This window comes from Crocodylus porosus, unplaced genomic scaffold, assembly GCF_001723895.1.
Source record: "Crocodylus porosus isolate Cpor-Errol unplaced genomic scaffold, CroPor_comp1, whole genome shotgun sequence".
Classification (NCBI taxonomy): domain Eukaryota; kingdom Metazoa; phylum Chordata; order Crocodylia; family Crocodylidae; genus Crocodylus; species Crocodylus porosus.
In genome coordinates this window covers 93,956,007-93,969,989 of record NW_017728947.1, presented here as the reverse complement: position 1 = coordinate 93,969,989, position 13,983 = coordinate 93,956,007, and the positions used below count along the sequence as shown (strand labels likewise).

Below are 13,983 nucleotides of genomic sequence, written 5' to 3'. Positions count from 1 at the left end.
CCAGCTTCCAAGAGAAGTGGTGCAGGCTTCTACCCTGGGGGTGTTTAAGAGGAGGTTAGATGAACATCTTGCTGGGGTCATTTGACCCCGGTATCTTTCCTGCCATGGTAGGGGGTCGGACTAGATGATCTGCTCAGGTCCCTTCCGACCCTAGAAACTATGAAACTATGAAATCTATTAAATCTGTGAAATCCCAGCATGGACAGAGGTGGTATTGGACATGAAGACGTACAACACATGTCAGTTCTTTCTGTGATAGGTATATATCTTTCTGGGATGCTTGTTGCTGCCTGACGTGGGTTTTGTACTGAATGGATTCGACCCAGCCCAGCCTGGCTTGCCCCACTAGTGCATGGCTTTCCCAGTCATGTCTAAAGCCATGTGCTAGTGGACCAGGCTGTGACAAGTCCATTCAGAATGTACACCCCTCCCCTCCATGTGAGCCAGTGCTGCATCACTGTGGGCTGTGCCTGCAGCCAGACCACAGCCCTGATGGCCTGGCTGGCTACTGCTGCCAGCACTGCAGGAGGCATGTGGCAGGGACAGGTGTGAAGTGGCCCCTATCTCAACCCCTGCAAAACCCACCCACAAACCTCACATCTCCCCCACACACCTCCATCTCCCACACAATCCCTGCTACTCCCCACACCCCCATGTTTCCCTCACCCATATCATATCCCTTCCACACCCCACACAGCCGGCACTGGCATCTAGTCCATGCCTGCTTCAGCACTGCCTGACCCTCATGGAAAACAGGCCTGGCCCAACCCAACCGGGCCCAGCCCAGCCCACCCTGCTCGTGCACCTTTGGATAGGACTGAGACAGCTCCTGCCACCACCCACAGATCCTGTCCAAAGGTGTGTGCTAGCGGGATGGGCCAGGCCAGGCTGGGCCCACTCTCCGTGAAGGTCAGGCAGTGAGGTGCAACTGCAAGGCTGTGCCTGCAAGTGGCTGCTAACAGCACCAGGGCTGTGCACTATGGTGCGAGGGGGGGCTCCCTCAAATCCCACATAACTCCACATACGCCACTCCCTCACACAGCCCACCTCCACCATCCCCCTCTGCAAGCCTCACATTCCCCCACACCCATCCACGCACCCCACATCCCCCACCCTTCCTACAAAGACCACAAATCCCAGGAAGCTATGTGATCCCCATCCAGGTTTGAAAGGTCTGCAGAAATGGGCCTGAAGGTCCAAGAGGGGTATGCTGTCACAGGTGGCAGCAGATCACAGCCAGGCAGAAGGCCCCACTGCCAGTCTGCTGCAGGGGGTAGAGTGTACATTGGCCACTGTAGGTCAGGGCTGCTGTAAAAGTCTACTGGCATGGGGGCTAGTGTCCCCATATGTCAACTGGCCAGGCCTCAGAAGCTCCTGTCTATTTGTAACACTCATACTGTGGGACTTAAGGCCCATGTGGCTAAGTAGTAACCCCATATGGGGCTAATGAGTGAGTGGCACAACTAAATTTTTGGGACAACTAATGAAAAAAACAGGATAGGAGTGTTATGTAGGTCAAAGGGTGAAAACATGAAAATAAGTGTGCCTGAGGGGGACACTCAAAGCAGAGCCCCCCTGGTCACAACTACCAGACCTCAAAGGCATCCAAGGAGCCGGTGGATGCCGCCCACTGGTGCTCTGCCCAGAAACATGCACAGAAAAGTGAGAGAAAAGTGGCCCTGGATACCTTGCCAGCCAGAGCCTCCTTCCTGGTCAAGTATAGGGCCCACTTGGCCAGGGCCAGGAGGAGGCTGACCAGGAGATCCCAGAACCTGGTGGAGCCATGGATGGGGTAACCAAAAACAAAAAGGTGAGGGGTGAAATTCAACCAGAACCTTAGAAAGAGGTTCTGGAGGTGGAGGGGCTTACAACCTGGTGCACTCGAGGGTCATGTGCAGTAGGGTCTCCCTCTGCCTACAGAAGGAGCAAGAGACCAGGGTGTCTGTGAAGTTCGCCACATACATGACTGTGGCGATGGATCCATGGAGGACCTGCCAGCTGAAGTCCCCAGTGGTTCATGGGATGAGGGTGGAGTACAAACTCAGCCACTGGGGTGCCCCAGCCACACCTCACTGAGCAGGTCCCACCACTTGGTGTTTGGGCAGGATGTGAGGGCGGCATGATGGATCGTGTGACACATGAGCATGTAGAGGTGGCAGTGATGGAAAATGGAAAAGCAGACCAGACTGGTATCCTCCAGCTGGCTTAGGTAGTAGAGCTGGGAGCACTGTGAGGTCGGGTGAGGCACCGGCCCCACATCAAACTCTGGTGGGCTGGAGGACACGGGGAGGTGGGGGGGTGGGGACTGCCACAGCACAGGACCTGACCAACAAAGGCAAGGTCATCAGGAGGCAGGGCAAGTTCACCTCCTGGACCAGTCAGCAGGTCGCACATGTCATAGGTAGGCCCATGCACCAGGCCAGTGCCGTGGGGTCCAGGAGGTCTCTGACACGGGTTACACCAGCCAGGATCCTCTGTTGAAACTGGGCCAACTCTGCTATCAGCACCTCCAGCTGGGGGTTCCAGGAGGGGCTTGATGAGCAGGTTAGTGCTCCAGGCAAGTGTTGCAGGGGACTAAGACAGAGATCAGCCTCCAGGCCCCAAGACGGTCCTGGTAGAAATCTGGCAGCCCTCACAGGTCCTGCAAGGAGAAGCCCCACAGGCCGAGAAGCTGACAGTCATATCAAAGCCCCTGGAAGTGGTGGAGGAAGGCACACCTCAGGTGGCCCCATGTTGCATGGCTACCAACACTGTATAGCAGTTGCTGCAGGGCCTGAAAGTGGAATGTCAGGACCTGGTTGTGCAGGCAAACCAGGCCCTGGCTGTCTTCCCACAAGGGGAGGTTCAGGACCCCTGCAGTGAACCAATGCTGTCCTGGCCAGAAAATCCCAAGAGTCCACCTCTGGAGCCCTGCCAGGATCTTAGGGGGCACAGGCAGGGTATGTAAGTGATGCCAGAGCATGGACAGGACCAGCTGGTTCAGCATCAGAACTCTCCCATGCAGGGAGAACCCTCAGGAGCCCTGCCCATGCCTGGAGCCACTTTACCACACTTGCCTCTGGCTGGTGCAAGTTTTCCGGCAGGGAGGAGTCTGTTGGGGACAGGTAAACCCCTAGGTAGAGAAGCAAGCCCACAATCCAGTGGATTCCATGGTGTGCAGGTGGAAGAGCCCACCAGCCACCCGACACCCACCATCAGGTGAGAGCTCTTGACCCAGTTGACCCAGGCAGTGGAAGCTACCAAGTACAACACCTGGCAGACCTTAATGTGCACCAGATCACCTGAGTCCTGGACCGTGACGAGTACATCATCAGTGTACACTGACAGGACCAACCACACCACCGGCTCCTGGAGCATCAACCCTGCCACCCACCTCCACAGGAGGACAAGGAAGGGCTCCAGGGCCCAGGCATACAGTTGGCCTGGCATTGGGCAGCCTTGACACACCCCTCTCATGAATGGGATGGGCTCCATCAGGATCCAGTTGAGCTTGAACAAACACTCTGCAGAGGCGTACAGCACCTGGAGAGCCCACATGAAGCAGGGCCCAAAGTCAAATGCCTTCTCCTGGTCCAAGGACAGGCCCTCCCGGCACGCTAGCTTCAAGAAGTCCCAAACCAGGTACACGGCACCGTGTACATCTGGTTGGGATGGACCACGTCCATCAGCGTGGACTGCAGGCACAATGAGATGGCCTTCACTGCTATCTTATAGTCCATGCAGAGGAGAGACATGGAATGCCTGTTTCTCGGGTCATGGGGATCCCCCTTCTTCAACAGGATGGTCAGCACAGCCCTCCAGCAAGATAGGAAGAGTTCCTCACTTCCCTCGGATTTGGCCCAGACTGCTCTCCAGGTCACAGAGGAAGCGGGAGTCATGGTCCATCTCTCAAAGGAGCTGGACATGTGAGTGAACAAACACACCATGGTTGCAGTGGCTGTCCAGAGCACAAAGCTCTTCCCACCTCACCTGACACTCCCCATAGAGAGATGGGCTGGCTGGGTTGGTGGCCAGGTGCCTCTCCAGCTCCAGCACTTCCCACTTGAGCTGCTCCTGGACCGCCTCCCTCTGCCAGGTGTACACCCAAGTATAGCTGTGGCAAAAAAACCTTCCCCACCTCCCACCATCTCCAAGCTGAGGGAAACATTGCTCATTGCTCCTGCCAGGCCAGCCAGAACTCCTGGAAGACCTCCCTGAAGTCCATATTCTCCAGCAGACTGGCACTGAAATGCCAGTAGGCCAACCCCAGACACCCAGACCCTAGCACAACCTGGACCCAGACAAGGTGATAATCACTAAAAGGAGCTGGCTGGATGCCAGAGGAGTAGGCCCAGGCAAAGTGCAACAAAGAGCTATAAATCTGGTCTAACTGGGAGTGGCATGCCTGCTTCTCCCCTACCCTCACATAGGTGAAGGCAGGGGGGCCAGTAGGGTAACAGGCACACCAGGCATCCACCAGGGAGTAGTCCATCAGGATCTCTTGAGGATGCCCATGGCAGCCTGACTCCACTCCCTGCCTGGCTGGTCTCGCGTATCTAGGGTGATGTTAAAGTCCCCTCCAAGGACCAGGCACTTGTGAGGGTTGAGGGTGCCAATGTAAGTGGCTGCCTGCAGCAAAAATCTGCCAACTCTGGGTCCTTTGCAGGAGCATATACGTTCAGAAAGTTCAGGACCAGCCCCCTGCACTTGGATCTGGAGATGCAGCAGGCAGCCCAGCACCACCTTAATGTCCTGGAGAATCTCCAGCTGCAGGCCTGGGAAGAACAGGGAAGCCACCTCATAAGGAATGGGCAAGAGGTGACTAAAAAAGACCCTGCCTCCCCACTCCAGCTGCCAATTACGCTTGTTGACCAGAATCGTCAGGAAATCATAGGCCCATCTATAGATCCAAGCGTTGCAGCTTTTGGCCTCTTGCCTTCCCCCCAAGGCCCTCACAGTGGCAAGGATGCTGTCAAAATCTCCCCAGCAGTCCAAGGTGAGCTGTACCTTGCTGGCAGACTGCTGGGTGTAGTCACAGTCAAGAAATGCAAGTAGCTCACCTCTTGCACCAGGACTGAGAGGTTTGCAGGCTCCATGGAGCCTGCTGGTTCTCGGGCATCCTCCTCCTGGTCCTGGGGTTCAGAAGGTTCCTTAGGCACCATCTGAACCCCCCAGTCCACTAAGACCCTGGACTTTGGTTGGGATTGGGAGAGCTCTGCAGCCCCTTGGGACTCGGGTGGGGGCAAGGCTCCATCACAAGATGGTAGGGTAGAGCTGGAGCCTTTGGGGGGGGGGTGATTTTCGCAGGGTCCCCAACAAGATTGGGCTGTTGATTAGGGGACCCCACCTTGACCCTCTCTGGTGCCGGACCATGGGGCAGACTGGAAGTGAGGCTTTTCTGGAAGGGGAAGGGAAGAGACCTGTCTGGCACCAAGGTGGCTTCGGTGTTTGCCTTGGGGTCCTGGGAAAGGGGACCTCCCTCCTCAGGACTCACTAGGGTAAGTCCCAGGGTCCCTGTCTCCCCCAGATCATCAGACCTTCCTTTGGGTTAGCCAAGGCCTCAGGCTTGGTGCCCGTAGTCTCAGGGGGCAGACCCTGGCTAGCAGAATGAGAGACTTCCTCCATGGGCTCCTGTTTGGAACTGTCCAGCAGCCCCAAAACCTCATCCATGGGGATCCCCTATTTGATCTTTTCCAGGGGTGGGGTGTCATGCACAGCAGGAGAGGCCCCCAGAAGCTGGGCTGCTCCTTCCCTCCATGTGGTGGTGTTGGGAGACGGCAGGAGTCCTCCACATCAGAGCATTCCAGCTGCACCTGGGCTTTCCTTTTGGTTTTGCACGGAGGGGAGCTGCACCCACTTAGCCATGAGGTGGCCCTCAGGTGGATAGACTCCAGTAGAAGAAGGTGAAGGTTGGGGGGTGGGGCAGCTATAGCAGGGACATAACTAGGGGCAGAGGGGCCCCATTCCCTTTCTCCCCTTGTTTTGGGGGTGGGGTCACCTGAGTTCACAGGGACCTGGATGATGTGACTGGGGTGCCAGGGGGCCTGAGTGGGGAGGGATACCAGTGGCGGGGGCACCCCTCTCACCAGTGGGACCTGTGGATGCCCTCTCCTCCTGGTCCATGAGGCACTCATGACAGAAGTGCCTCAGGGTGCAGCACTGGAAGCATCACAGGTCCCCCAGCATATAAAAAACCATCACCCGGGACACCTGAAAAGGAATCAGAGGCACCTCTCAGCCTCCAGCCATGTTCCCACTGCCAGCTGGACTATAATCTGGTGACAGAAAGAGCGTACGTGGCAGAGGCCAGGGTCTCAGCACCACAGCAAGAGGGCCAACACTGGGGAAATAACTGGGACCACCCTGGTCCCCAGGGGGGACCACCCTGGTCCCCAGCTCTTCTAGGGGCTCGAGGGGGACATACTCATCCTCGACCACGAGTCCCCTCTCCATCACCTTTTGTGTGGCAGCCTCTGAGGCAAGGAAAAAGACCCACTTGCCATGAAAGCAGGAGGCCACCATGATCTTTGGGGCCTCTACTACCCAAGCCAGGGCCTGCACCCAGGTCTAAAAGTGCAGGTTCTACTGCTTGGCACTTCACCCTGTGCCTGTGGGAGAGTGGCAGAAAGGGGGCCCCGCCACCCGAGCTGGAAGGGCCAGTGGTGGAGGACCCAGGCCCCGCAGCTTTGGGTCCCCCCTAGCTGCCTGTGCATAGCTGCAGTTCCCCCACTGGGGGGCCACATTGGTGGTGCCTGGGCTAAGGCCAGGGACAGGATGAGTAGATGTGCTGGCTGGTGTAGCATACCCAGTCCTGTCAGGCACCCATGGTCTAGGCTTGGGGGTGGGGCCCTTGCCCTTCCCACCCCCAGCTGTAGAGAAGGCTAAAGAGGAGCCCTTCCCACTACTCTTGCAATTGGTCCCTGATGGTGGGGGAGGGGGCTTGGTAACCTCTCTGGGGAGGCCTGGCCAGGGGAGACCTCCTTGCTCTGTTGGCTCCCTGCCAGACTCCAGCCTCCCCCACAACAGAGATTGCAGGCTTCTCTACCCCTGGAGAAGGTTGGTCAGACTCTGCCTCTGGGGTGGGGCCTGCAGGGGCGTGGCTGGGATCTGCCCCATAGTGGGGGCTGCAGGAGGCTCTGTGGAGGCATCTGCCCCCCCAAGGTTCCTGCCCTGCCATTGCTTTACATGAGGGAGGGGAAAACCATAAAGAAAACAAAAACATACAGTGGGGCTGGTGAATCTAATAGGGGCAGGCCAGGGTTGTGCAGGAAATGTGGGGGGTGAAAGGAGCTGAAGCTCACTGAGCTACAGCCCCACAGGGTAAAAAACCAGAAGGGCTATGCTTGGAGAATGTGGGGGAGGGGGAACATACACACAAGGTCTGGGGAATCTCAAGCTAGCTTACTCAGCCACACAACAACCACAAGGGCAAGGGGAGTGGACCACAGGATTTACCACACAAGGGCCAAAAAAACACACAGGGAAGGCAGCTGAGGCTGATGTAAAAGCCTCTTAGGCCTCCAGCCATCTTTTATACTCAGCAGCAGAGCAATAGGTAGGAAAACAAAGCAGGATCGATGCAGTGAGGCAGTTGTGGGGGAGGGCAGGAGCAATCAGCCAATCCAGTGCAGGTATGGGGTTGAGTGGTGCAAGGTGGTGCAGCAGGGAATCTTTCTCTCTCCTGAGAGAGGGCAGCAGCAGAACAGATGGCAGCAGCAACAGCAGCAGTAGTGGTAGCAGCCATCCAGTTCAGCCACTCAGGGCGTGCTTCAGGTAAAAGTGGGGGGTGGGTCTGCCAAGGCTGCTGGGGCAGGCAAGGCACCTTTAGGCTCTGGCAGTGATGGTAGGGCCCACAGGCAGTGCAGGCTTCCTCCCCAGGGTGCCCTCTGGTTGGGCAGCAGGCCAGAACAGGGGAGCAGAAGCTGGGGTGCAGTGTTGGGGTGAGGTGGGCCCCTCCCCAATGGGGGGCAGTGGTGTACAGCAGAGGCCCTTCCCTGTGGGGAGGCAGCAGCCCAAGGCAGGAAGGGGTGCCACCAACTTACCCCCAAAAACTCTGAGTACAAGCCAGCAGCTAGAAGTAGCTAGAGGCAGGAAGGAGCCTAGCCATCTTCTCCCCAGAAGCTCCTGAGACCAAGTTTGCAGCAGCAACAGCCTAGGACAGGAAGGGATGTAGCCAACTTCTTCCCAGAGGCTCCTCCCCCAGAAGCTCCTGAGGGGAAGTAGCCCTGAGCTGCTCACCAGGGCAGTGTTTTATATACCCCAGCTTTCAGCTCCCTCTGGTTACAGATCTGTGAGGTGCTGCACAGGGTCAATTTGCCCCAAGTGCCCCACACCAAAGTGCATGTTCAGGCACATGTGCTAAGGCAAAAATTTCCGGCACAAATTTGTGCCACTCCTATTTGAGCTGCTGCAAGTGCAAGTGCAAGTGCCTGTATGTGTGAATGCATCCTATGGGATTAATGTAGGGTTTCACTAGGTGAAACCTGTGAGATGCAGAGGGTCTGACAAGATTCTGATGGTTCCTTCTGGCCTTAAATTCTGTGAATACCTGAGTACATCTACATGTGAAATTAATGCAATGCAATAAATGCCAGAGCAGTTTGTACCAAGAATTAGCTGCTCTCGTGTACAACATCTACACTTTGAGCCAGGGAGGAGCTGTCCCAGGCTGGCAGCAGGCTTGGGAGGTCAGCTCCAAGCTCTAGAGGCAACAGCAGGCAATAGAGAGACTGGCTGGGGCATGAGGGTACAGGACCTGTGAAGTCATGTGGCTAGGCAACAGGCAGCCCCCATATTTTAGCACCCTCATACCCCAGCTGACTCCTATCACCATCTATATATGTGTGTTCATTGCACTTAATAACTCTGTCATAAGATAGTACTGTCCTGGACACTACAATTTTACAGCAGAGTTAATTTACTATGCCCTAATACCAGCGCATGTGTAGACTGTGATGCTTTACTGCACAGCTAATTAGTCAACTCTGGAGTAAAGTGCACACGTAGATAGATGTACCCTCTGAAAACCAGGTCCAATTCAAGCTAAGCCTTATTTTGAGTATGCCTGCAGTTTGAGATCAATATTTCACACACCTCTAATATCCACTGTTAATCTAAAACGGGTAGCTAATCTAATATCAATTGTTGTCAGACACCTCTAGCACATTATGATATAAATATAATAAATGAAAGAGACTCATCTGTTCCCTGAACTAAATATGGTATCTTGGAGATTCAGCCATTTGCGGAACTTGCTCATGGTGAGACTGCAAATCTGATTTATCTTTTAAAAGGAATCTGTATTTTGTATGTAACTTTAGAAAACAAGGCAAGATTTTTTCAGGTATCAGAAGACATAAAGGAGACAGTATATTTTTAAGTCGAAGAGCGATGTTTTGTTTACATTTGTCATGTGTACTCTGTTTTTTTTCTTTTTGGTGTTAATGATTCTCTCTTGTATTACCAATAATCAGAGGAAACTTTGCAGCCTGGGCAGTAGCTTTCCACTGGACCAGCAGTGGTGACAGCTGCTATTCTTATGCCCCCTCTAAATCGGCACCCAGGGTGTATGCTTCCTTCACCCACCCTAGTTACACTGTTGTCAGTAACTTCTCAAATAGCCAGTTCTCGAATTAACTTATTTAACCTCTTTCCTACCTGTTTGCATGCTGCTGGAACTTGTCTGCTTGAACACACTTATTTTCCTGCTGATTTAGTATCTACAATTAGGTGTCTACTTCCAAAATACACCTTTCTACAAATCCAGCCCACTGAATCAAACTCATTATCTTAAGACATTTCTACGGACAAAGGTTATGCTTTTCTGAGCTATATTAATCTCTCTGTCTAAACTTCACAAGCTTAATTGGGTTAGATCAGAGTTATACTGTTTTGAGTAAAAGGGTGTGATTAATGCGAGCTAAAGACAGCTGGATCAGCGCAGTCTCATTCTATAGTATACACAAACCTATTATCATTAAAACTGAGAGTTGGGAAAACCCAGCTTTGGTAACTAAATTTCTTCACGAAATCCACTAGACAAGGTGAGTAAAAGGTTTTTTTAACTGCACTGGAGACTTTCTATTAACAGATCTATACAGTAAGCTAAGCAACCACAAGAAAGCTCTACTGACTGATTAATAGTAGGGCATGGACTATATATTTGCTAGCTAGCCATCAAAACAAAAAATAAGGGGAAGCACGTGAGTTGCAAAGGTGGTCCTTCCCCACCCACAGATATGTGAGGGAATGATCCTGGAGAGAACAGCTAGCCTTTGCCCACAGTAACCCCTCTGGCCTAGTAATGCTGCCCTAGAACTGCTGCAACTCAAAGCACTTGAAACTATGTCAAAGAAGAGGTTCAGACATATACCTCATCTCTGGATTCGGACCATCAGATGATGTAAACATTTAGTCATATGACATTCTCTAGCCTTTTTCCCTCCGAACTTCCATTGCTTGTTTCTTATTTTAGTTTGTTGTTGCTATAGCAAAACTAATTTTTATATCTTGGTTCAAGCAAACAATTAGGAAACAATAGAGCCTACATAATTTAACATTTTCAGTGTTAGCTTATTGTTGCTGACAACATCCTTCATGAGTAAACTCTAAGAATGATTTCAGCCCCCATCTCTATGCAGATGTCTCTCTCCTTTCCAGATCCAAATACGTCTGTCCAAACTAAAAACCAAGCCTGTCTGTGACACTTCTTTGTGAATGACTAGTTATCAGAGCAAGTAAGCATGGTTAAAACAGAGCTCTTAATCCTTTTCCGCAAGCCCTCCCTGCTCTTCCTTTTTCACACACTGTGGAAAACATCACAGTCCACTTTTCACTGAACCCATAACCTGGGCTTCATTTTAGACTCACATGTCCTGTCTCCCACCTCTAAGATATGGCCTTTCTTACCCATTCAACACAGCTAAAGTTCTTGCCCAAATTATCATCTTTTCACATACTGATTTCTATGAAATCCTGTATTTCTGCTCTTGACAAATGCAGATTTCCAGGTAATTTCCATTCCATAAGGCTGCCACAAAGACTACATTCCTAACCCATTGCTTTGACCAGCCCTCCTCTGGTTCCCTCTTCGCTATCACATCAAACACAAGCTCCTTGTCTTGATTTTCACAGCTCTTAGGAGCTCACCGCCATCCTACATGTCATCTTTCTGTCCCTGTCATGATGTTGATTCCTACTCCCTCTCAGTCCACAATGCCAATTTCCATCACTGCCTTGTCACATTTTCGAACAACAAGCTTCATGCCTTGTCCCATGCTGCCCTCCATGCTTGAAAGGAGCTTCCATCATTCTCCTTGAAGTCCCTCCTTATAATTCTCCTTTACCGAGATATCTAAAAAAACCCTTAGTGGTTAGGATGCTAATGTGCCATTGCTACATCATGTTAACTGATACTTCCTCATTGTTTCCTTACATTATATCTACATCAATGTGTTGTCTCATGGCTTATATTGAGATTGGAAACTCTTGGAGGCAAGGGGCTGTTTCTCTATTCTGCTTGTGCAGCATCATGCAAAATGAGCTTCTTATCAATGCCTGGGGCTCTAAAAGACATAGCAATACAAAGAATTAATAGACCATGACCAACATGGGGTAAAGTCAGATTCTCTTCTACTCTGAGGTCCTCTCAGTTTGAGATGGGGGTTGGTTGTCAGGATGCAAGTTGCATTCCTCTGACTCTCAGGAGGTATCTGCATTAACCTCAATCTTTCACTGTAAATTAGACCAAGCTAGGGGCTGCATTAATTTGTTTATGATAGCTATGGTCCCTCAGGACTCAAAGATCAGGTCAGAATTGGTCAAGAACATCCTTTCCCACTTTGTCCCCATCCTCCCTCCCCCACCAAGGCTTCCAAATAGTTCAGGCTGTCAGCTACACTCAGATGAGGGGACAAGGAACTTGACATAAGAGCTGCCAAGGGCAGTTGATAATGGTCGAGGGCCTATTCCCCACTTTGTGTTAACATTACTATCTCCTGGCTGGTTTCTGCTTCGTTAAACCAGCACTGGATGCCAAAATGGCAAGAGTGGAGGTAATCATGTGAGCAGGTGTGCCTGGGCATGGGCGTAATTCCTTCCTGGTTTTTGTCTGTTTTTTAAATTTAAAACTACATGATATATTGTTTTTTATCCCTACTAGAAAAGACAGCCTTCTCTTCAGCTCTATTACAGAATATCACATTTCAAATACTCCCAATTATTGGTACCTCCCTGCTCAAGCCTCCTATGATGTGTATACCACCCTCAGAATAACATTTGATTAAATGAGTTCAGGCTCATGTAAGCTTATGTATCTATTTTCTAGTTAGTTTACAAAGTGTTTCTCTACCCTGCCTTCTGCCATATACCACCTATGCGCTCCACCAGTGTCCCAGCTGACTTTCATTTTCTTTCCTTACTCATCTCCCAGTTTGACCAATGCCAAATTCTCACCTCTGTTTTGACATTATTGCCCCATACCTACTCCCACCCATTAGTGGCCAGAATTCAGTTTATGACATGTACTTTATTAAGGCCATTTTTTCTCTCTCAGCTGCACCATTGTAAATCCAGAGTAAGCTATTGCTTAAATCAGTGGTTCTCAGCCTCTTTGGACTCAAGGCACCATTCATCAGGCTCTGAAAATCCCAGATCTTATTTTTCACTCACTTTTTGACTATGGAAAAATAATAGAGCAATTCTTTTGCTGAACTCAGGAAGCCCACAGGAGGTCGGAATGGTTTTGGTGCTATGGATTCCTTTTTGAAATCTCTGGTCTCTCTTGTGAATCACGTCTAGGTGTTTGCATACCTAACAGTGCTCTCTGCAGCACCCTTAAAAGGATCTCATCCACCTCTTGGTGCCACTTCACTGTGGTTGAGAATCACCATCTTAAGTGATGGAATTGCTCTTGATCTACATCAGTTAAAGCAAATGCAAAAATGCAACTTTTCAAATTTGGCTTGTTACATACACCATGAATTTGGTGGGCATCATCTAGTCCCAAAAGACAAGTTCTCTAAATAAGGTTAGATTTGACAGGGCAACAGTGAATGGAAAAAAATGACAATAGGGAACTTACATGATGCCTACTGCTCTATGCTTGGTTCTTGCCACGTATTGGTCTTTCATTTTCTTGAAGGCCAAAATTCACCTTTAAAAATAATTTGAGAAAGTAATCACACAGATGTATAGAAAAGTACATAAAAGCATCCTTGACACAAAAAAATGTAAATCACAACATTTATAACTAATGTATTTCCCTTTCTTTCTCCTCCCCTTATTTTTCTAAGGCATAAAAAGAAAGAATAATAAAAAAAAAAAACCTGGCATGGTTATCATTCATGTTGATGTCAACAGCCCTACATAGACAGGTAACAGGAAAATACCACCCCAGGGATCCTATTCATGGTGCACAGCAGGGCCCTGTCTGTAATTACTGTGGCCTAGTTATTTCTCAGGGAAAAAAAAGTCCAGCACCAGATCCTTTTTTTTTTCTTAATAGGTGAAGTTGAACCTAAAGCACTGTAATTTTAATCAAATCTTTCCCATCTGCGTGTAGTGTCTCTGAGAAGTTGAAGATTTAAGTGTATGTTGTAGGGTTTGCTGAATAGTCCCAGCGGGGGGAGAAAGGGCAGAGAGATGGTAATTATGTTACACTTAAAGGTATTTCTGTTGCCAAGGAAGCCTTTTCTTTCCTCTTTCCCTTTCTCTCTCTCTCTCTCTCTCTCTCTCTTTCTTATTCCTCCCTTCCCCTAGTGAGGGTTAAGATGATGTCATGGACAGAAAGGAAATACTGCAATGGAACAGAAGGCAAAGTCAGAGCAAAAGGGGAAATGATGAAGCTGCACTTTATAATCCATCTGTGGATTGTCTTAATAAATAAAATGTTTAAAGCTTGGTGATTGAAGAGGTTTGGGGGAAATATTCCCAGAGTGGCAGGTTTCAGAACAAAGAATAAGACATAAAGACACTTGTACATATATTGCTTATAGATTGTAGTGA

The 13,983-nt window shown here is 50.5% G+C and overlaps 2 long non-coding RNA genes across 2 annotated transcripts in view; one reads left to right on the top strand and one right to left on the bottom strand.

Annotated features, from left to right (window-relative positions):
- LOC109321738 overlaps positions 1–12,763 on the top strand; it is a 20,742-nt gene extending 7,979 nt beyond the window's left edge. Inside the window, exons 2-3 of the long non-coding RNA XR_002104158.1 lie at positions 1,505–1,510; positions 12,673–12,763. This is a non-coding gene — a long non-coding RNA (uncharacterized LOC109321738). The remainder of the gene's footprint in view (positions 1–1,504; positions 1,511–12,672) is intronic.
- The window catches only part of LOC109320975, a 102,260-nt gene extending 89,125 nt beyond the window's left edge, over positions 1–13,135 (bottom strand). Inside the window, exon 1 of the long non-coding RNA XR_002103908.1 lies at positions 13,061–13,135. This is a non-coding gene — a long non-coding RNA (uncharacterized LOC109320975). The remainder of the gene's footprint in view (positions 1–13,060) is intronic.
- Between the last annotated feature and the right edge of the window lie 848 nt (positions 13,136–13,983).